Below are 24,287 nucleotides of genomic sequence, written 5' to 3' on the forward strand. Positions count from 1 at the left end.
CCCATGTTAATGTGTACCAAAAAAAAAAGTCTGACTATTCACATCCTTCTCCGCTGCACAAATCGTAAATAAGCTCTATTTGGTGCACCGCCTTGCCAAGAAAGCCTTAGTTGGTGCATCCATGCTATTTTGAATGCAATAGTGAGAAAAAAAAATATATACAGTATATATATAGTACTCATTTTCACTGTGGAGGAGGTGATAAAACAACACAGCGATAACACACAGCTTGTGCGTGCGTGTGTTCGCAGATCGATAATGTCACATTGCAGCCAAGATCAGCTCAAAAACAATCACGCTCAGTGTATTCACTCCATCAAGACAACCTGGTGAGTCAGTGCTTTGGAAAATAAAAAAATAAAACTGGGTTGGCATTTCCCACCCAAAAAAAAAAGCCAAAGTTAGTATACAACACAAATAAAATAAAAGTTTCAACTTCAGCATGCCCTCTCCCTGCACCTTTTCCCCTGCACCTTTTCTCCACAGAATGCAATAAAAATCGCCAAAAGCCTGAATTGGTACACCAGCCGACACAGAACACACACACACACACACACACACACACACACACACACACACACACACACACACACACACACACACACAAAGCCTGAGTTTGTGCCTCACTGCTCACAATATAGCACAGATATAAAGTTAAAATAAAATCTGAGTTGAAGCACCCCGTCATCCCTGAAAAAAAAAAGCCTGATTTGGCACATCCTCTCTCAACCACCCACAAAAAAGGAAAACTAAATTCCAGAGTTGGCAGCCCCTCTATCAGCCACACCAAAAGAATGGTGTACCCCAGCACTGTCTCACACATGTAAAGAAAAAAAGAACTGACAGCCTGCATCGAAAACAGTCAAATGAAAACCCTGAGTTGGTGCACCTCCAGCCCCCTGCATACAAATACACCTCCAAAAAGGCTTGCTTTGGTGCAAACACTCGCAAACACACTGTCAGCTGGCACACCCTCTCACCCACTGCACACAAATACTTGCTAAAAACGTGCACATTGGCCTCTACCACGTTGGCTAAACATAAAATGAAATACCTGAGTTGATGCACCCCTCATGACATCGGCACACAAATTGTTGGCGAATCCCTGTGTTCACACAGTACACAAAAAAAGTCCAAATACACTTGATTTGGTGATTTAAAAAAAAAAAAAACACGCATTGAGACACACCCTCTACCCACAGGACAAAAACAAAAAATCAAATGAGTCGGCGCACCCCAACGCACACTACAAATCGCACCATCAGTACATTAAAACAATGACATGGCTCTTTTTGTTTTGGCTAGCTCCGCATCGACATGTGATACGTCGCCGCCGAGTCAGATGCGGTTGAACGCTAACCTCTTGACCCAACCCAACGGCACAACGCAACACACAAGTGTACGACAGGAGGGCCGCTTTGCTTTATTAGCGCTAATGTGCCGACTGCCTCGCGGGGTGACTCCTCATTAAAGATGGAGGACGTGAATGACAAAGTAGACCATCTGACTAATTGGGATTATTATACAGCGTGCGTCAAAAATCAACAGGCGCACCTTTGTCTGTTAATTGGGTCTCGTCATGACATACGCAGTCAGTTTATTAGCAGTGATCAGAACGCTAATGCGCATCATGGCATTCCTCGGAGATGAACGAAATTTTGTTTCCTTCATGCGCTGGTTTACACCCGCATGTGACACCTGAAAAAAAAATAAAACTCTAACCTTGCCTTCAAGACTTCATTTGAAATCCTCAACATAGTTTTGAATTTAATCCAAATTTGAAACCCCAGCTCTTGTTTGAAACCCTCATCCAAATTTGAAATCCTTAAACTTACTTCAAATCATAAATTTAGCTGATGCTAATGCTAGCACGGCTATGCGAGCAACACTGCGTGGCGTTTCGCACCGGCTTTAGAGACACTAAATCGGCCAGTGTAATTTGTCCTGGGTTTGATTTATCACAATTACAGTCCATCACGGCATTTATGTTCCAGACCACCCTGCGATAAGTGAAATCTGCAATATAGAGATACCCTATTTATATACTCCCTCGGCATGTTTTTATAGCTCTCATTTTTTTTTCATGTCTTCAAAAATACTTACGTGTTGTGAGAGGGAGACAAAAATTATGCGCAAACCGATTAATAGTGTATCTTGGTTTTACGGGCTTACAAATGTCGTTTATTTCAAAGTAACAGAGTTTATCATCTCACAATCTACATCAACAATCATCTCTAAAGATGCACATTATAAAATGAACACTCCCACTGTTGCTTTCTGTCGGCGTAAAACGCAGGATGGGAGAGACTCGAGTCATTCAACAATCTCTTTCTCATACCTTCAGTCAAAAAAAAAAAAAATGAGACCTACCACTTCCTGTTTTCTTTTCGTCTTTCGAATTGTGTTAAACACAATACTGTGTCGCTAACTAGTGGCTGAAGGTGGAATTACATCTCAAAATAACGAACACAATTAAGTTCTAACTGCACAAAGAAAAAAAATCTGAAATAGCGGGACCTTGAAACCGCTACGCAAGGGGTGTTTCTGTCATCCAGGGGTCGCAAACTTGCCGTACGTGGGCACCAGGTGGCCCCCAAGGATCAGTAGTATTTATATACTCCCTCGGCATGTTTTTATAGCTCTCATTTTTTTTTCATGTCTTCAAAAATACTTACGTGTTGTGAGAGGGAGACAAAAATTATGCGCAAACCGATTAATAGTGTATCTTGGTTTTACGGGCTTACAAATGTCGTTTATTTCAAAGTAACAGAGTTTATCATCTCACAATCTACATCAACAATCATCTCTAAAGATGCACATTATAAAATGAACACTCCCACTGTTGCTTTCTGTCGGCGTAAAACGCAGGATGGGAGAGACTCGAGTCATTCAACAATCTCTTTCTCATACCTTCAGTCAAAAAAAAAAAAAATGAGACCTACCACTTCCTGTTTTCTTTTCGTCTTTCGAATTGTGTTAAACACAATACTGTGTCGCTAACTAGTGGCTGAAGGTGGAATTACATCTCAAAATAACGAACACAATTAAGTTCTAACTGCACAAAGAAAAAAAATCTGAAATAGCGGGACCTTGAAACCGCTACGCAAGGGGTGTTTCTGTCATCCAGGGGTCGCAAACTTGCCGTACGTGGGCACCAGGTGGCCCCCAAGGATCAGTAGTGCGACATTGTGGTTTTTCTCCCAATGTTGTCACCTTTCGACAGAAGCATTGTTTGGATGCTGCCCTTTTGTTCCCTCAGCTTTCTATCTGTTATCTTTTTTTCAATCTAAAAATTGAGGCGCCGTCTGGCGACTCGATAATCTTACTATTGTGTCTCTCCTTGTTAGCGTCATGCTCTCGAATGTTCTCAGAAAGATTGAAATTGTGAAACGAATTTCTTTGCTCTGTACCCGTGACATGTTCAACAACAATAACATTTCCACTTCCATCAATAATTTCAAGCAATTTTGTGCATTTGGACAAATCCGGTTGCACCGCCCGCGTGTCGTTCAAGTTTGCGTCTGTTTTGAATGTTCAGTCTTGAGTGCACCAGGCCCTGGGTGTTCGGTGTCAGCTTGCTTGTGGCTTTGAGCTTTCAAAGACACTCTGCAGTCCCGAAGACCTCAAAGAACCTCCACACGTTGTGTGTGGACCCTAATTACAAGTTAAGAGCGTGCAACAGAGAAGTTTCATCGGTGACCCCCCCACTTCCCACAAGTAAAAAAGGTGAGCCCGATAAAAGGCAATTTACTGCTTGGCTGCTCCAGCGACTAAATACACCATATGGACAAAAGGCTCCTCTTAATCAATTAATTCATCAATGGAGAGTTGGAGCGGAGCCTGAGTTGTGCCTGAGTGTTAATTCGTCATTTTAACAAGACGTTTTTAGAAACACACTTTTGGAAAGGGCCCCACTGCTCCAGAGCTCACCAATCCTGACTAGAAACCCTAATTTGAAAAATTAACAATTGTTTGAAATCCCAACACTGTCTTCAAAAAGTTAGTGCATCAAGACAGGGTTTAAAATTAAGGTTTCAAAATAAAGAAAGGTTAGGGCTTCAAATCAGGGTTTAAGGATTTGCAAACTGGGGTTATGCTTTCAAATTGGTGTCGGGGTCACTTGAAACACGAACCCTGCCTTGAAACCTTAATCCGAACCCTCAAGTCGCCTTCCGTCTCCATTTATGCGCCGTTTATTGTCCATGTTTTCTTTTTGTATCGGTGCGACAGCAACTAACATTCAAAAGTTGTCGATGAACAGAGGGCAAACCAAGTTTAGCAAAGAAAGTTAGTGTGTTTCTTTGGCTGCGCTGAGATTCCGCCGTCCCCAAAGCGGGGCCGTGCTTTGCCGCACTCTGTGAAATGAGCTTACAATTCCATTACACGCTGGCCCGGGCCCGGACAAGAGCTCACTCTTGTTTCCATCAGCCCACAGGTAGACCCCGGGGGCCGACCGACGCAGTCCGCTGAGCCGTGTGGAAACACAGCCGACGCCTACCGAATTGCAACTCACTAAGAACTTCCTCGCAGGCTTTTATTTTGAAATAACATGGGGTGGCGGGTGAGCGTTACTTTGGAAGGGCTCTGTCATGAAAATTGAGCACAGCAAAGGGTGGGATTCGGGTAGCTCAGTGTGCTTCACACTCAAAGGAATTTACAAACAAAAAAATTGAAGACATTTAAAAGCAAAGTAAAGAAACAAAAAGTAGTTCACTAAAATTGTGCACAGCGCAAGGAAAGCATTCCAGAAAAAAATGATCCGAGAAATGATTTAAAATACCTTAATCATAGGTGTGAGGTGGAAAAAGATATCGTTTTTACCCTGGATCTAAAAGCATTTTCACTCTAGGCTTATTTAATTTGAGAGCAGCATCACAGATAAACGTTGACGCACCATTTTTGCTTTGAACTCCGGGCTCCACTAAGTGGCCAAGTCTGCTGACCTCAGAGCCATTCTGGGTTTATATCAATGATTATTTCTTCAATGTATTCACAGCCTAAGCCATTTATTAAGTGATAGACCAGCAGCAGAATTTTTTTAAATCGATTCTACAACTGCCTGGGAGCCAATATAAAGCCTTAAGTCTTGGAGTAATGTGTTTTTTTTTTTCTTCCTTTTCTTTATTTTTTATAGAGGGACAATGTACATGAAGAAACATTTCAATAATAATAAGAGGCTATTCCCATAAGTAGTCCTGCCATGAGGAACGTGGCTGATGAAAAGCAACAATGACAACAATGTAACAGGAATGCATAATACGATCAAAATACAGACACAATCTTGAAAAACAGCACGACTAATAACCCTACGCGGATTATGTTGACAAATTTGGTTGTCAATCAAACATCCATCCATTCATATTCTGATCCGCTTATCCTCACAAGGGTTGTGGGTGCGCCGGAGCCAATTTTGGCTGACTTGGGGCAGTAGGCGGGGAGGACACCCTGAACCGGTTGCCAGCCAATCGCACGGTACACATCGACGAACAATCATTCGTACTCACAGTCACAAGTTCGAGTGTTCCATTAACCTGCCATGCATGTTTTTTGGAATGCGGGAGGAAATCAGAGTACCCGGAGAAAACCCACACAGGCACTGGGAGAATATGCAAACTCTACACAAGAAGGCCGGAGCCGGAATCGAACTGTGAACCTCTGCACTGTGAGGCCGGCGTGCTAAACAGTCCTCCACTGTGCCGCCCTGTCAATTAACAATTTCTTTAAATTATACTTATGTGACTCAGGGCTATATAAATATATTTGACTTGATGTAAATGAGCTGCATCAGATGAACTCTCTTATGTTTTGTGGGATTGCATTTCCCTCATAACTTGCCCTCTAAGCAGAAAACGACTGACCAAAATGAGGTGCTTTTTTTGGACGACTTTCACAATCTGCTCTAGCAACCGCTGATCTCAATTATAAAAGATGACAGAGTGGAAGTGGGGCTTGTCTTTGACGCACGAGTATATTTGAATACGTACATTTGTGTGGGTTTGGTTTTTTTTTTGTCATGTTTTTGTATTTTTGTCTAATTTATTTTGTCGTTTTCATCTCATAATTTTTGTCATGTCAAATGTGTGTGTGTATATGTGTGTTTTATGGCATCCATTTAAAGATTTAAGCGTTGAAGAGCCAGGGGGGCCCACTGCAGTAATAATAAAAGCTGGAATGACCGCCATGAATCATTGTGATTGTGACACTTTTCACTCGGTGGATGGTTTCTTCGGACAATTGAAGGCGGTACGATGACTCCACGCTGGAAATGGATGCCGTTAGCCATAAGGGGGCAACATCAAATCCTCCTTTTCGCCAACAACCTTTGTTTTTGCTCCTAGGGGTTGCCGTCAGGCCCGCCAACTCCATGATTGAACACAGCCTGTTTTTGTTGTTGTTTTGTTTTGTTTTTAGCGCTCCTTTCCGCACCCCGCCATCACTAATTTTGTTTTGTTGTGTGTGTGCATGCGTCCTGTCGGCCTAATTACGTGTACGTATTTACAGGGGGTCGTCGACGCTGACGGGTGATGAAGCCGGCGTCGTAACTAAAATATACGGTGAGCCGCAGCGAGACATGGAGATATGCAGCCGAGGACGTGGGGAGATTGCGGCAGTATTCAAACGAAATGTTGAAATGCTAGCAACCAATTGGATTCAAGGGGGGAGGGGCGAATTCAATGACAATTTTTCATTATTTGGTATCTTTGTCTCTTTTGTATCTCGTTATAATTATTTTAGAAAAAAAATATTTTACATGTTTTTTTTTTACTTTACTTTTAGTACAAGTGTATTTTTGTCCAATACGTAGTACACAATAAAAAGTTTATTTTAAAATGTGTGTATTTTCCCTGTAATATTTTTGGATTTTGTGTGTGATTATTATTACATTTTTTTAAAGTTTTTATGTTCACATAGTACAAAAAAAAGGGGGGGTTGTTTGTTTTTTTACTAGCTAGCTATGCATATTCACTATGGGGGGGGGGGGGTTGGGGGCTTTTCACGTTGTGAATATGTTCCAGCCGCCGGAGGCTCTTTTCTTTATTATGTCATATTTACAAAATATATTTTTCATTTTACAGGTACTTTTGGTACAGTGTTAGTACTTGTGCAACCTATGTCGCGTAGGGAACTTTTTTTACGCTTGTCTGAGCGGTACAAAGTTGAAACGTGAACACGTCAATCACCGGCAGCAGCAGGGTAATAGACGTGATTTTTACTTTTCGCACATAATGTGTTTTTTTTTTTCCTTCATGTTTGTGGCTGCGGTTCATCAAGAAGACAAGCTGTTAAATATTCATGAGGCGTGTTGTGTTTCTTAAAATAAGGCTCATTAGCGCTCCCGGCCTCTTTTCAAGTTTCCGCCTTTCTCGTGTCACTCTCCAAAGAGCAACAGTACAGCTCGTTATGCGTCTTGGCGCTCCAAGTGGGTTAAGTTCATCGCGATGGATTCGTATGGACACCAAGGTAGAAATGCCCGCATTGATGAAATTCCAAGAGTATGAAGACAGGGAAATGATGGTGTCATCAGTCCGTGATTGTTTTTTTTTTTTTTGAACGCCAGCTGGGAAAAATGGACTCACAAAAAAAAAAAAAAAAAATGATAGGGGGTCCAAGTGATTGTCGTATTCAAACCCAAAAGGAAAAAAAAATTGTCCTCGACTTACAGCATTGTTGAACGTGAGAGGGCTTGATTGCAGTGCATTCACATGCTTAGCGTGATGTTGCACCATATTAAAAAATAAAATAAATAAAATACAATAAAAATCACACTAGAAATAATGTAAAAAATAAAGCCACAAACAAACATGTTTATAAATAAATCATGGATCAGAAATCAGAAAAAAAAAAAGTTGCTTAAAATTAAAAGATAAAATAAACTAACAAGTTACTTTCTGTTGCCGGGTTAATTTAAAGAATGTGAAATTATTTTTTTAAATGATCACAAAATTAAAACTCTAAAACGACAATGAAAATGACAAAAATACCACATAAAAAGTATACATACAAACGTAAAAATAGGATTATCCATCCAACCGTCGACAAACCGAATGATTTGACATAGCGAACAACAACAAACATAACAAATCATCGACGAGAACAAATTCCACTCTATCTTATACACCGAAGGGACAATGCACGAGGTACGCCTCTTGCAAAATACAATTTTGCCTCGATAATGACGATAATGCTCTGATTTGAGAGGTTTTCATTGAAGAGAATTTTTATGAATGACCTCCTCTCCAACAATGTCAATCAAGAAAGACACTATCCAGGGCAAAGCACTCCAGCTTTTGTACAGCCACAAAAGGGGTTTCTGAACAGCCGATAATTGATTTTGCAGTGAGATGTGGTCTATGTGGAGAGAACGGATGAGTCAATTATACTCGGGTACCTCAGAGCACCTCTCTCTAAGCTCAATAGAGGACATGGCATCCATGTCGAGGGGAAAAAGAAACACTTTGACGCTCCCAAAATTGACCCTTTTACAACATTTCACAAAAGTTCGAGAAAAGCTTCCAGGGATCGGCTTTGTTGCCAGGCAACTCCCAGAGCACCCTTCAGTGTCCGGGGGCATTTTGGAGGCTAATATTCAAATATTCTAATGGTATATTTATCTTGAGGCAGCGGAGTTTAAAATAAAAAGCGCCGGTGCAGTCAAGATGCAGGAAAAAAATTATCATATTGTCGTGGCGGAAATCTACAGGGTGTATTCAAAGACATTGAGAATATCCTGCATCAGTGTTATTGCTCACGGAAAAAAAAAAAACATTGCTAAGAAAAGTGTGTGAATCCTTCAAACTGTATCGTGATATTATTAAGATTGTTGGAAAAATATCACAATGACACGTTACGATGTGATCGGAGCCTATCCAATTACGATACAATGCGCTCCAATTATGATACAAAATGACGCCATGAGATTTGATAGGAGTGACTTACAACGATATGTTACAATAGGATAAGATGGAATATGATCAGAGATGTTTAGAGTCGCCAAAAATTATACTCAGGTAAGCGTACTGTTACTTGCAAATGATATGGCTTCAGTAACCGTAAAAAGCAAACAAATTCTTGAATAAATCATTCAGATGCCCAACAACATCACGCTAACTCAAACAGTTATAAATGTTTTTCTCAATTTTGACTTGACTTTTGTTGGTAGCTTATTCCATTTGCGTGCGGCATCACAGATAAATGCCGCTTCACCGTGTTTGCTTTGAAACCGTGTTTGCTTTGAAACCTGAAGTCCAGTCACAAGACCACAGGCCACGGTAACATTTCTGTAACATAAAAATGCTACCAAGCGGGATTCTAGAAAATCCCATGGGGGGACGTGGGGGTTTGGGAAGCAAAGAAATGTATGTAATTGCTTGGTTGCACATTCTATCCGCCAAGGCAGATCAAAAACAACAAAGTAGGACTTCTTATCAAAGCAGGCTGGTTTTATCTCATTAGCACAGATGCAGTAGAGAGGCTGGTGGGGGTTTGTACGGGGGTGGGCAAGTAGCGGGGAGGTGTTGCTTCCAGTTCCAAAGGGAAATGAAACAGTTTTGCCCATATTTGCTTTGTTATTTAGCTGGAAGAGCTAAAATTAATGACTCGCACTCTATTCATTACCGGCGCCGTAAACACATTAGTCCGATGAATCGTCTCTGAGCACACCTGGTCTTATCTGCGTTGGCGAAGGAGGCAGGCAGGCGGCCGGGCAGGCAGGCTGGCTGGCTGGCTGGCTGGCTGGCTCTCATCCTGCCAACGTGCTGCAGGCGTATGAAAGAAAAGGCGGCGCGGCGTTGATGGGATGCGTTACCTGCCACCTCGTCGGGGGCCCCGCAGCTGCCTCCCGGGAAGCCGTAAAGCATGAGATCTGTCAGTGTCAATTTCCCGCCTAATCTCGCCGCCGCCGAGCCCGCCTTCGCTCGCCAACACACAACACGGAGCAGCGGGAATTTCACCTGCGATAAGACAATCGGCAATCGGCGCACGTTTGTTTGGCGACGTCCAGGTGGTGCGACAACACCACGCGGGCAAGGTCGAGGCAAGCGGGAGCCTCTTGATGTTTCCGAGATACTGCTCGTGTTGTGCACAGGCTGCGGGCGTATGACAGATAAAGCTTCTTCCCGCAGTGTATGATATGATTTTCATGAATCTACAAAATGGTGATGATGTCAAAATGTAAACATGCAGCATGATTCGATTCAGTATGAAACAGTTTACTCCACTTGCTATGTGATGCAATATAATACAATCCAATTAATTCCGATACAATATAATAAACAATAAGACACGATACAATACCCTTATCATTCATCCGAAAAGGGGAAAAAAAGTGATTCAATCCCATCAGGATACGATGCGATGCTATTCTAATACGATACAATGTGAGACATATTGAGGAGAATACGATTCACTCTCGTTATGAAATGGCAATTCGATTCGCGATAACTACAACACAGGTTCAGGATGCAACAGAATCGGAGTCATTCCAGTTACAATATGATTCACTCCAGTGCAAAAGTAATTTTAGAGGTGCAGCGATGAATCGATTAAACTGACAATTAATTGATTATGACATTCATTGATAATTACTTTTGAAACTCGATTAACGAAGGTACGATTACAATATGATTCTAATTACACTAAAAGATTTGATTTGCGGTACAATAATGTACAATTCCAATGACCTCCATTATGATTCACTGAAATTACGATATGCCAAGTTAGCGTACGATTCACGCTCAGTTAGCAGCTGTAAATCTTGCATCTCACAGCTTCATTGGGCAAAAATGCCATCGAAACGGAATGAAGTGATTCTTATCAGATTCGTGTCACGTCGACGTTGATGACCGTTCAATTGCATGACATCCGTCACACTGACGACCAGTCACATTTACCAAAGTCCACTTTTGGCTGCGTCATCATCCTTAACGGACCCATTCCGAACCTGAAGCAGAATATGAAGCAGCGTACACATTTATGTCTCGTCTTGGAATTAATGCATGCAGAAATACTCCATGGCGCCGTAAAATGTGGAGCTCTCCAGCTGCCTCTCACACTGACATCAATTATTATAAATTATGATACGACGCAACGTGATGCGATATGATGTGATTCACATTTTTACAATGCAATATGATTCAACTCAATTACAGTGGAATATGATACAATGCGCTGCTACCTGTATATGATGATGATGATGATGATATGATGATGACAACACAATACGGCGCAATAAAAGACAATCCTGTGTGATACGATTCCGCTTCAATTATGATGCATTGCGAAAGGATTCCATACAGTTACGATACAATGAAATGCAATCTAAATACAATCGAATATCAAATGGCATAATAAGCGCTGCATTCATTCCTGCTACAATGCGACGTGATGAGATTCAATCCAATACAACGCAATATGAATCTGCATGATGGACTCCAATGACAATACAACTGACGGTATGACACACCACGATAGGATTCAACACGATGCAATACGACAACATATGGTCCAATCCAATGTGAGACCATTCATTCTGCTTGCTTTGCGATGCAATACGATTCAATCCAGTTTGAATACGATATGATTGATCAAACTATAAGACGCGATGCAGTACGATACCAATCAAGATGGGAGGTGATTCAATCCAGTTACGATATACGATTATGACATGGTACGAGATACAATATGATACAATTTAATACGATTCACTCCACTTACGAGGCGATACAATTCACTTCAATTTCAATACGACACCACGCAACAAGATTGTCTCCACTTCGGACCTTCTTAACTGATATACGGTGCAATGAGTGTTAGTTATGATTCAAAACCACGTTATTTGTTCATTCCAATCTTGACATGATGCAATGTAATGTGATACACTGCCATCTATTAAACGACAGCATGATTTGCCCCAATTACCGTATTTTCCAGACGATAAAGCGCTTTGGAGTAGAAGGCGCACCTTCAATGAATGGCCGTTTAAAAATTTGTTTTCATGTATCAGGCGCACCGCATTATAAGGCGCCTAGAATAGAAGCTTCGCTAGTGGCTGCGGTTGTGTTATGCATCCGCTTGATGGAGCTGCGCTAAAGGGAATACAATACAATGCAGCTTTATTTATACCGAGCTTTCACGGCCGCTGCAGCTTTAACAAAGCGCTTTACAGAACATTTAAAATATGACGCCCAGGAAATCAAAATATTGGTCCATATATAAGGCGCATCGGATTCTAAGGCGCGCTGTCGGCTATTGAAAATATTGAATGCTTTTAGGTGCGCCTTACAGTCCAGAAAATACGGTACAATACGATGCAACAGGATGATACGTCATGGTGACAGCCAACAAGATGTTCACCGTCGTCATCCGTTATAGACCCATTCTTAAGCCAAGGTGGAATAAATAAGAGCGTACACATTTCTGTCATGTCTCGGAATTGATGCGAGCGGAAGCAACTCCAAGAAGTCGTAAAAATGCCGTGATCTCCCGCCGTTGTCTTTAAGCGGCGAGCTAACGAGCGTAGCGCACGGCGTGAGACATCATCCTTCATTCAAGGTTGTCAGGGGAGGAATTATCAGACTGCACGGCAGCTATGACTTGAAGCCAGAGAACAGATGTTGAATTCAAAGAGCTCAGGAAAAAAAGAGAAAGGGGGGGACGGGGGGGGGAGAGAGAAACAGCCTTTCACGAGCGATCTCAGCGGGCTCCTTGGAGACAAACCGCTAAAAAGGTAAAGAGGAGCATTCTGCACATTTCAGGGAATCTTTTCAGATCTGTTGGGGGAAAAAAAATCTATAATACAACAGAAGAATTTTCCACCGACATTTTGGCAAAAGGACTAAAAGCATTTTGGATTTTTTTTCTCGAAAAGGCTTACCTTTCTTGACCTCTTCTGGAATTTAAAAAAAAATATATTTTTTACTCATCTAAAGTTGAATACCTCTGAGATTTTGCTTTTTTTCCCTTGCATCCTCAAGGTAAATTCGTCTCCAATTAATATTTAGTAAAAAGACAATTTAGACTCAAATTTTGAATCTGGTGCGCATCTAAATTGGCTTTTGTGTGTACAAAATGTTCACTGAACACTCAATTGTCTTTGACGGTTACAAAAACACACCTGATGACTAAATTGTCTTTGATGTTTAAAATATTGTTTATTGAACACGAAATAATGTTTGCGTAAGGTGCAGGTTAGAAACACAAACTCGTCTTTGTTGTCCCAAAAACCAAAATGTGGACAGTGTTGTCTTTAATGTTTACAAAAAAAGTTTTTGGTTCAAGCATGCTAAATTGTTTCAAAAAACACTTAGGTTAGCTTTTCTCGGGATGTTTTTGTGGGTATTTTTTAAAAATTATTGAAATGAAACAAGATCTCCTCCATTAATAACATTTGCAAACAATATTAAAAAACAAAAAGTACAGTGATTCCAATTGAAAAAGCTGTCGTAGTTTCACACTTGAAGCCGCAAAAAAATGTGTTGTTTTTTTTTTTTGTGTGTTTATCTGCGAGTGAAACAGAAAAACCTGCTGTTAGCTTCTGCGTGTGTAGTTGCCGCTACACAATATACTTGTAAATGTTCAAATTGGATTAAGTGCTGGGGAACTTGTTCCCAGCTCACTGCGCACACCGGCTGGAAATTAGCATCACAAAGAGCAGAACATTAACACCGCACGCCTCCCGCTCCCGCTCACTTCCCGTACGCCCTCGACTGAAGGCAATGCGATGCGACCTTCAAAATCTGCGGGATGTTCATTAGCATTGGACCACTGAATTTGACTCTGCGCTAACCAGTGTGCTAGTAGTTAGCATGCCTACCTCACAGTTCTGAGGTTTGGGGTTCGAATCTCTGCTCCCTCATTCGTGTGTGAAGTTTGCCCCCCCCCAACCACACACACACACACACACACACACACACACACACACACACACACACACACACACACACACACACACACACACACACACACACACACGACTCCAAGAAGTCGTAAAAATGCCGTGATCTCCCGCCGTTGTCTTTAAGCGGCGAGCTAACGAGCGTAGCGCACGGCGTGAGACATCATCCTTCATTCAAGGTTGTCAGGGGAGGAATTATCAGACTGCACGGCAGCTATGACTTGAAGCCAGAGAACAGATGTTGAATTCAAAGAGCTCAGGAAAAAAAGAGAAAGGGGGGGACGGGGGGGGGAGAGAGAAACAGCCTTTCACGAGCGATCTCAGCGGGCTCCTTGGAGACAAACCGCTAAAAAGGTAAAGAGGAGCATTCTGCACATTTCAGGGAATCTTTTCAGATCTGTTGGGGGAAAAAAAATCTATAATACAACAGAAGAATTTTCCACCGACATTTTGGCAAAAGGACTAAAAGCATTTTGGATTTTTTTTCTCGAAAAGGCTTACCTTTCTTGACCTCTTCTGGAATTTAAAAAAAAATATATTTTTTACTCATCTAAAGTTGAATACCTCTGAGATTTTGCTTTTTTTCCCTTGCATCCTCAAGGTAAATTCGTCTCCAATTAATATTTAGTAAAAAGACAATTTAGACTCAAATTTTGAATCTGGTGCGCATCTAAATTGGCTTTTGTGTGTACAAAATGTTCACTGAACACTCAATTGTCTTTGACGGTTACAAAAACACACCTGATGACTAAATTGTCTTTGATGTTTAAAATATTGTTTATTGAACACGAAATAATGTTTGCGTAAGGTGCAGGTTAGAAACACAAACTCGTCTTTGTTGTCCCAAAAACCAAAATGTGGACAGTGTTGTCTTTAATGTTTACAAAAAAAGTTTTTGGTTCAAGCATGCTAAATTGTTTCAAAAAACACTTAGGTTAGCTTTTCTCGGGATGTTTTTGTGGGTATTTTTTAAAAATTATTGAAATGAAACAAGATCTCCTCCATTAATAACATTTGCAAACAATATTAACAAACAAAAAGTACAGTGATTCCAATTGAAAAAGCTGTCGTAGTTTCACACTTGAAGCCGCAAAAAAATGTGTTGTTTTTTTTTTTTGTGTGTTTATCTGCGAGTGAAACAGAAAAACCTGCTGTTAGCTTCTGCGTGTGTAGTTGCCGCTACACAATATACTTGTAAATGTTCAAATTGGATTAAGTGCTGGGGAACTTGTTCCCAGCTCACTGCGCACACCGGCTGGAAATTAGCATCACAAAGAGCAGAACATTAACACCGCACGCCTCCCGCTCCCGCTCACTTCCCGTACGCCCTCGACTGAAGGCAATGCGATGCGACCTTCAAAATCTGCGGGATGTTCATTAGCATTGGACCACTGAATTTGACTCTGCGCTAACCAGTGTGCTAGTAGTTAGCATGCCTACCTCACAGTTCTGAGGTTTGGGGTTCGAATCTCTGCTCCCTCATTCGTGTGTGAAGTTTGCCCCCCCCCAACCACACACACACACACACACACACACACACACACACACACACTCCAAAGAAATGCAGCTTTGGTTCATGAAAGTGTGAGTGTGACTACCACAGTCCGCTGTTCATCTCTACGCGCCCTGACGTCGGTTGGTGACCAGTCAAGCTGAGGAAATTGCGAGTTTCTCGCAAGTTACTTCACAACGGTAAACACAACAGCCATTCACAGGTTCTATAATAGGGGGAACAAGGATGTGAAAATGAAGCTTCCTTGGAACACGCGTTGTCAGACACCACGAATGTGAACGGACAAAGGAAGCGAGTGAGCGGAGACGGAACACATGGATTGAAGGGACAAAACAAAATGATTTCCAACCGAAAGCGTGTTCTGACTGGACTTTTTGTTGATTGTACCGATGTAAACAGAAGTCTGGGAAGATAAGAAGGAAATGATTGAGGCCCGCTGTATGCTTGACTTACAAAATGGCGCTAACTCGCAAGATACTGTGGTTGAAGCCCCGTCAAAAATCTGTGCAGCTCCAGTTAAGCCCCTCCATCACTTTTTTGATATTATGTATCGGTTAAAAACCATTTTAGCTCTGGGAGAGGGAACAAAAAAAACTTCAGCCCTCCCTGATAACAGACCGAGGTAAAATATGGCGACGGGGGCCACACCCGATCTAGCTAACAGCCTGACTGGCCCTCAGAATGACCATGAAGTCAAAGTAAACCGTAATACATGCTGTCATTTTATGGTGAAAGTTGCGATTTATTTTGTGATTTATTTTGCGATATTTTTTGCAATATCCGTGACTTTTCTGTTCATTCCAGCAACTGTCATTCCAAAAAAAGTGTCAAGCAAAAAAATGACAGCAGGGGTCCTAAAGTTAGCAACGTTCCTTTGTCTATATGTGCCCCGCGATTCGTTGGTGGACCGCATCACCAGCCTGAAGTCCACTGGGACAGACGCCAGCTCACTTTTGACCTTAATATGGATGGATATTTACAAAGTCACATTCAGCAATGATAATAAAGTTGTCTTTGATGTTTTCAAAAAAGACTTATGTCTTTGAGATTCACATAAAAAATTTTTTTGAGGATTAAAAATAACCTTTGATATTTACAAAAGGCTTATTGATGACATGAATCTTTCGACTCGAAGCTGTCAGTGATGTTCACAAAATAATTCACATCAGATACACTGAGGTTTTTAAAGTCTGTTTGATGTTTACAAAGAACTTAACGCAGACAAATAAATGATGCGTCCTTGCCGCCGCCGATTCTTTATCTCTGCGCTTGGGTCGTCTCAACTTGTTCAAACTTGTTGCGTTAGCCCGATAACATCGTTTTATCTGTATGTGAGCGCACGCGTGTCGATGCCGGATTAATCATTGTAATGGAAAGCGCACGCCTTTTGCGAGGAACATATTTTAAATCAATTTTTTACGTGGGCTGCGGCAGCCTGCAGGAAGACGAGTCACCCAAGTCAACGGGAAAAGAAACCGCGAGAAATAGAATGGCAGCAAGAGTGGAAAACAGCGCCATCACGAATCATACAAAATGACCATTCAGTGACGGCACAAAACAGCCGAACAGCAAGCCAACATTTAGTGCACAAATTGATTTTGTTCCATTTTTTTTTTTACACAAAAATAAATCCCCACAAAATTGTAATATTATTCCGGTTTTATGTTTGTCCTGCATATCATTCCATAAACGTAAAAATTATAAGGCCTACTCACATTATAGTTTAGGACAACATAAGTCAACTAATCCATGTCTTCCATCTAGTGGTTAAGAGGAATATTACAACTTAAAGCTATACAGTGGAGCCCCGCTACTTGTGGGGTGATAGAAAAAAAATAATCTGCGTAAAACGGGCGACTATTGAAATGTATTGGATTTTTTTTCTTTTGGAAACCCTCCAAAAATCTTCAAATAAACCTCCAACATACATTTTCCATAAAATATCACATTATCGACATTTCGCACCTATAAAAATAGGGCTGAATTGCACATCCAGATGAGTTGAAGAGCATGTAAAAAGAAACGCAGGCGTCATCTGCACTAAAACAACCGAAGCGCACCTTCAAGGAAAAAAAAAAGGGGAGAGCAAATCTGCCGCCAGCCGCTGACCCAACCTGACCCATTTGTGGCTGATTTATGCTTCACAGGCCCTCAGCAGACACAACTTTATTCTGCCGGGGTCATAAATCTCAGGCTCCTCAGTGCCCATCAAGTGACCAGACAGACCTCCGCCTCTCCCCGTCCGTCATACACCGACACTACCTTCGCTTCTTTTCAGGGATCACCTGAGCCACATCGCGGGCACTTCATCAGCCTGAGCAGACAATGGCGGCAACCACTTTCTTCATAAAACAAACTGTGAAGATGCTCATAGAAACACTGCTCATTACATTAAAGAATAGAAACCATTTGTTGTTTGAAAAATGTTTCCATTATTAGGCGTGGTTCATCGAATTACATGACTTTAAATTATACAAGCTAACATTAGTTTGGTTGGCTCAGGACTAAAGTTCTCTTGACGCTTGCGTAAACGTTTACCTGAAGGTTCCTTCAAGATGCTGAATTGTCTTTGATGGTGAGGAAAAATGCACATTTGGTTCTTCCAAGAGGAAATTCTTTGATTACGCAAAAACACACGGACGAATCTCAGTTGGTCTTAGATGTTTCCAAGAACGCAAATTTTAGGACGTTTCCGATGGAAGCTGAAATGTCTTTTGATGTTTACAAAAAAATATATGAGCGTCAGTGAGGCACTAAACTGTCTTGGAATTTTCAGAACGCATTTAAACAATGTTGAGAACCAAGCGCCAAAAGCTTCTACTTGGCGCACGATGACGAGAAGTGTCACGCCAAGCTAATTAGACGTACGGGTGACAGAAGCGGGACACGGCTCCATAATTCATGAGCGCCATTGATGTGGCGACAGCATGCAGATGCCCACCTGAGGAAAGAGCGGAGGAGTTTGTGGTTAGGAGAGATGGGACATGGGACGTTATCTCCTCATCTCTGCCATTTATTGATCGAGGCGACGCGGCGGCGGCGGCTTCAAAACGTGCGGCAGGTAGAAAGCAGGGTTGCGAGGAAAGCTGCCTAAACGGAAGCGACGGGCCATCTGAAATGTTTGTTCACGAGTTAGCGGAATGAAAAAAAACCCTTCAGTTTCAATGCTAATAAATGTGCTCTGGAGGCTCTTGTGAGTTGCAGAACCTCGTCGGCATAGTTTGAAAACAGCAACGGACACACCAAGTCCAACACCTGAGTCATCAGCATTTACAGAAAAATGTGCGTTAGCTTCACAGAAGACTAGATTGCCCTTGTTTTCAAAACAATTGGATCACAGAAGATTCAGAAATGTCTTTGATGTTTTTAAAAAAATGACATTAAGCTCTGTTGACAACTGCACATGGTCTTTGATGTTTTCAGAGAAACGATAACACCTTTGTTTAACGACAAAAAGTCTTCAAAACGTTAACGGAGTCGACTGAACTGCTTTTGAAGTTAAAAAAAACAACAAAATAAAACAATACAAAAATTTGCTTTATTGAAGAGTTGACAATCTTTCAAGAGTTACAAAAACACGATGCTGGCCTCCGTTAAAGACGTTGAGGTTTTCGAAAATTGTGATTTTAGCTTAATAGGGAAGATTATTACGTTGTCTTTTTTTAAACATAGTTTTCGCTTCTGAGACCCTAAATTGCCTTTGGTTTTCACAAAAACGCGCATGTGGTCTCTTCGTCACAGACTAAACTGTTTTTTTCCCCAAAACATTCACATTCACTTCATTGAAATATCTTTGATTTTTTTTTTTCCAAATATACTTTTATTTCATGATTTAACAAAATAGACTCGAAATTGACTCGATGTTTCCTAGAACATGTAAAGTCTGCAAGGTTGAAGTCATACGTGAGGGGCATCAGCAGCGTTTATTTCGTTTGTGCGAGTAGAATGAGTCACAGGGACCTTTTTGACCTACACTACGGCAGATAATCAACACTGGGAAAGGAAAACAAGGGGTGTCATGGGAGGGGGGTGTCAAGAGACACCACAACCAATATTGCTATCATTTGTCTAAGCTCTCGCGGAAGATTCTTGGAAAAAGGACAACAATTAGGATACAGTCGCAGTACAGACAGGATTGAGAATTCAAATTAAAATGATGTGGAAAAAAATAAAAAATATATTAAAACGAAAGGAATGCATTTCATTGAACATCGCTGAAAGACTCGAGCGGATAAAGCGAAGAACATTTCATTAAAGTTACGTACAACAAAGTGTACATAGTGTACATAAATTAAATACCTGTGGCTAATTAAGAGACCGGCTATGTCTAATTCAGCTCAGAGTGGAAAGCAAATGTTCTTAATTACAGAGACTGGGGAGCGCAAGTGTAATACGGGGGAGGAAAAAAAAAAAAAAAAAAAAACATTCCTAAAATGCATCGACTTTTAGGACCATTCGAGACAGCGAAGAATTTGAATATTAATCCGGGTGTCGTCTCACTTACTCCATATTTATGTTCATAAGTTTTGATACTGCACGGCGCATTTTAATTAACCCCGGGACGTGCATCAAGGAGGAGTGTTTTATTACATTTACAGGCAACCTTGATGCAAAATAGGGATACAATATGGACAAAATGTTTGACGACATGGCTCGCTGCATGCCTAGCTGCATTACAGTATGAATCCTGTTCATTCTGAGCTGGATGCTGCCAATCATTTCAGGGTAGGGAACACCGTGCCCTCTTATTAAAAACTAAAAAATCCTGTTCATGTTGAATGAGCACAGCACGTCCAACCGCTTGCGGTGCGGCAAGATGCTTCTTTTCTTTCCAGGAATTTCGGTTTTATGATCTAAGAGAGTTGACATCCATGAGTTCAAAGGTCGTATATATTTTTAGATTCGTGCTGACTAACAGACATCTGGCATTTCTTCCCCTTAAGAACACTAAAATGAAAGAAAGCAAAAAAAAAAAAGAGCTCTTTTTGGGAACAAGCTGTGGCTCCGAGAAGCTCTGTCCACCTCTGGTGACCCCTAGTGGGCCGGCAGCAGGAAGTAATGAGCCACTGTTTGGCTGGGGAGTGATGTGCGGCATGGGGGGGGGGCTGCGGGGTGTTAGGGGTGAGGACGCCAGCGGCAGAAACCCAAACGTGATGTAATTCCTTCGTCGCTTTGTGAAGGAGGAAGCCTGACCTTGTGGAAGGGTGACTCCTCCTTTTGGCGTTTCATGTGATTAAAACCCACAACAACAGTCTCTGGTTTGAGCAGAGAAAGGGACGGAGAGAGCCGGCAGCACCAGAAAGTCTCACACACACACACAAGAACAAAATAAATGTTCCGGTGATAAAAATGCTGAGTTTTGATTTACAGGGCCGTGTTTCTTAATATGTTGACCCATTTCTCATGGAGCTGCCGCCACACAAATAGCAGAAGAAGGACGGTGAGTGTGGCAGCAACATGAACTCACACACACACGGGAACGACAAGAATTTTACAAAAGAGTAATGCTCATTTTTGATGGACACAGCACTTTTTCTACATAGAGCACCTATCCAATATTGTGGAGGTGCTGCCACACACAGCAGAAAAAGGACAGAGGGAGGTGGCAGCAAAAACTAAGTCAAATAAGCTCATGACAATTTTTCGAGAGTAAAAAGTAAAGCTCCATAACAATAACTAAATCCGTAAGTAAGTCATTAAGTTCATTAATAGTGATAACTAAAACACCTTTATAGTCATCAGCAAAATCGTCGCGAGTAATTAGTAAATGGCAGTAGGTAAAGCAATCAACAGTTATAAGTTGGGATGGGCCATTATCGATACCAAAATTATCGGTATCGGACCAGTACTAGCCTTATTTTTAAGTATTGCGGAGGCTGCGATACAAGCCACCGATACTTAAGGCAAAAAAAAAAAAAAAAAAAAAGGCATCGAGTAAGCTGCAGCAGTAGCTGGCGCCATACTGTGAACATTTGACACATGGGTGAATCATCATCTGCATTACAAAAAAAGTTTTTTGTCCAATTTTTTTGTTGCCGTTGTGTTAATTGAAATTTGATCTAAGTACTTGAGCAGAGGTCTCCAATCCTGTTCCTCAACGGCCGGTATTCCAGATGTTTTCTCTATCCATTCTGCAACACACCTGATTCATATGAGATCTGCAAAAGCTGGCTAATAATCCTTCATTGAATCAGGTGTGTTGCAGCAGTGAGTTATGGAAAACAACCAGGAAATCAGCCCTTGAGGAGTAGGTATCGAAGACCCCTGGACTAGAGGTATCGGTACTGGGTATCAGTGAGTGCTCAAGGAGTGAATACTTATGCCGGTAACGGTCAGGAAAAGTGGGAGTAAAAAGTAAATAAAACAGTCATAAGAAAAACCTTCCAGAGTCATGAGCAAAGCCATGCATAAGATGTAAAGTCATCCAAAGTAATAAGTAAAGCAAACCATGCAAATAAATAACTCAAGCCATCAATAGTAAAAGGGAAACCCATTAAGTCATACCATCCACAGTATTGAGTAAGTCAATAGCAATAAGTAACGCTATCAAAAGGTAATAGTAATAATTAAATCCACCCAAAAAGTAAGTAAAGTCATTCCCCCAAAAATCCATTAAAAGTAAAAACCAATCAATGATAGTAAGTAAAGTCACCGATAAAAACAAAGTCATGCCGATTGACTCGCACGTCCACATTCACTTACGGACGGACGCGCGCGCGTCACTCACCTTCACGTCAGCACGACGTCGATGTCTGCCACAGGAATGCCGGAGCTCGGGGAGCACAGCGCCAGGCGACCCCACCACAAAGCGCCGGTCGGGCGGCGCTGCAGCCACAGGAAGGCTGCAGCCGCGAACGTCCGCACAGGCGTCGGCACCTCCTTCTCCTCTCCACCCCCTTGCCGCCTCGTCCGGTGCCAACCTCGGTCCACTTTTTTTGGGGGGGAATTATTTTCTTCTTTTTTTAAATTTTTTAAATATTTTTTAAATTATTTGTTCGCTTTGCCGTCCGAACTGCTGCCGTATCCCAGAGGTGCCATCAGTCGAGATTCTGAGCGCGTCTGCCGCTGCGCTCTCGGAGCGGATGCTCGCGGCGGCGCGGAGCTGAGAGCTCGGGAGGGGCGGTGCGAGAGTGAAGCAGATTGGAGGGAGAAGTGGAGAGCTCGCTCCAGCTGTGTGCACGCTTGTTCATCGAGTCGAGGCTGGCCTGGACACACCTGTCAAGAAGCACGCGCACACTCACTTAATTGACGTCAACGATAACAGGACTTTCGTATAAGCAATGTTTTTTTTGGGAAATGGAAAAGAGCCCATGCCGGAATAAAAATGTTAAGTTGGTTCAGACATATATAACAATCAATTGCTTGATCTGAGAAACTGATCATTTTGGGGTGGTCTGTTGGGTGTCATAAGCAGGTTGCAACAGAGATACACAGAGACTGGAGGAGTTATAGAAAGGATTAGAACTGGATGTCCCTGGGAATTTTCGTGGTTCAAAAAAAAACACCTGTTGGGAATTCAGCAGTTCACCTGCTTATCATATGCATATTTGTCATCGTTAATTTGGTCACAATTGTGAAGTCACTTGTTGCTAGGCAGAATTCATGGGGCTGAATGCACTTGGACACCAACGTCCAATAAAATGTATTTCTAGGAATTTATCTTAATGTTTTTAATCAGTTCATTTGGCCTTTGGGTGAGGTCACTTGCTGCTTGGCAAAATTAATCAGGATTTACTTGCAACAAACTCCAATAAAATAGATTTAACTGGTAGCTCTATCATTATGTCAACAATTTGATCCGTTTGTTGATTCGGTCCATTTGTGAGTTCACCTGTCACTCGACAGAATCCAGTGGGCTCAATCACCTGCCATCCAGTCCAATAAAAACAGTTGTACCTAATTAATGCGTCACAAGTGCGGTTTCCTTGGCAACATGTAAGGATTACATCATATACATAATAATAAATCATTTGATTTGATCAAGTTACACGTTTGTAAGGTCACTTGGTAATTGGCAAAATTCATGAGGTGCAATATTTGCTCACCACAAACCATTATAATAGATTTCACAGGAACAATTAAAACAACAGTAAAAAAAATAAATAAATAAAATATTCAATTAACATCTCACCTAACACCTAAGATAAGCAATAGGTGAGAAACCGCAAGTGGCTCCTCTTATTTCCTTTCCTTCTTATTTGTCTGCTCACAACGATAACACATGATTGTGTTCATCTACTTTGTACATAACAATTAGCAAATAACTATTAATGCAGAACACTTTTTTTTTAACCCGCATTATTTTCCATAACATTTGCATCGAGAAACACTGATTAACCGTTGCACGTTCCGTTTGGCGTCAGCGCGCGGAAATTATGTCGATTGTCTTGCGCATTAAAATGCCGATTGCATTATTTAAAAAGCCAGCCGGCAATTATTCCCATTCTGTTTTACTTTCAAATAAATTTCTTTCTTAGCGTTGATGAGCGATGACAGGCGCAAATGGAAAATTGTTCTGTTCATGTGTGTAAAACAACTGCCCATTAATACATACTTTCAGTTTTGAAATAATAAAAATGACGGAAAGTCTATTCGGTCCAAAAGAACCAAACGTAGAGGCAACCGCTAGCTGTCTTGCTAGCACCTAGCACGCTAAGATAATGTAGAAGTCAACTTTATTGTTCAGTTTTTTTTCTTGTCAAAAAAGATGGACTAAAATGACCACCACCACAAAGTCCAATCCTAGAAATGAAACAAAAACCCGTGGAAATATGAATTGTATTATTGTCTCTAAATTCATGCAGGCCTTTCGGAATTTGAACTATTGTCATGCTTGGCAAGATGATTGAGTTCCCAGAGGCTTTATTTTGCTTTTTCTTTGGC

General features: G+C 41.5%; 1 protein-coding gene and 1 long non-coding RNA gene across 4 annotated transcripts in view; one reads left to right on the forward strand and one right to left on the reverse strand.

The window, feature by feature from the left end:
• mgat4c (mgat4 family member C) overlaps nucleotides 1-22,207 on the reverse strand; it is a 70,624-nt gene extending 48,417 nt beyond the window's left edge. The window contains exon 1 of one of the 3 annotated variants that reach the window (XM_019894857.1): nucleotides 22,132-22,207. The gene's annotated coding sequence lies outside the window, so the exon portion shown is untranslated. The remainder of the gene's footprint in view (nucleotides 1-22,131) is intronic. The other 2 variants (XM_019894859.1, XM_019894860.1) reach the window with 2 other exon arrangements.
• LOC109530901 (uncharacterized) lies at nucleotides 21,428-23,304 on the forward strand. Its single transcript, XR_002171088.1, has 2 exons — nucleotides 21,428-21,685; nucleotides 22,166-23,304. It is a non-coding gene; the product is annotated as an uncharacterized LOC109530901 (long non-coding RNA).
• The last annotated feature ends 983 nt before the right edge of the window (nucleotides 23,305-24,287 follow it).

The sequence above is a fragment of the Hippocampus comes genome, unplaced genomic scaffold, assembly GCF_001891065.2.
Source record: "Hippocampus comes isolate QL1 unplaced genomic scaffold, H_comes_QL1_v1.1 scaffold319, whole genome shotgun sequence".
Taxonomy (NCBI): domain Eukaryota; kingdom Metazoa; phylum Chordata; class Actinopteri; order Syngnathiformes; family Syngnathidae; genus Hippocampus; species Hippocampus comes.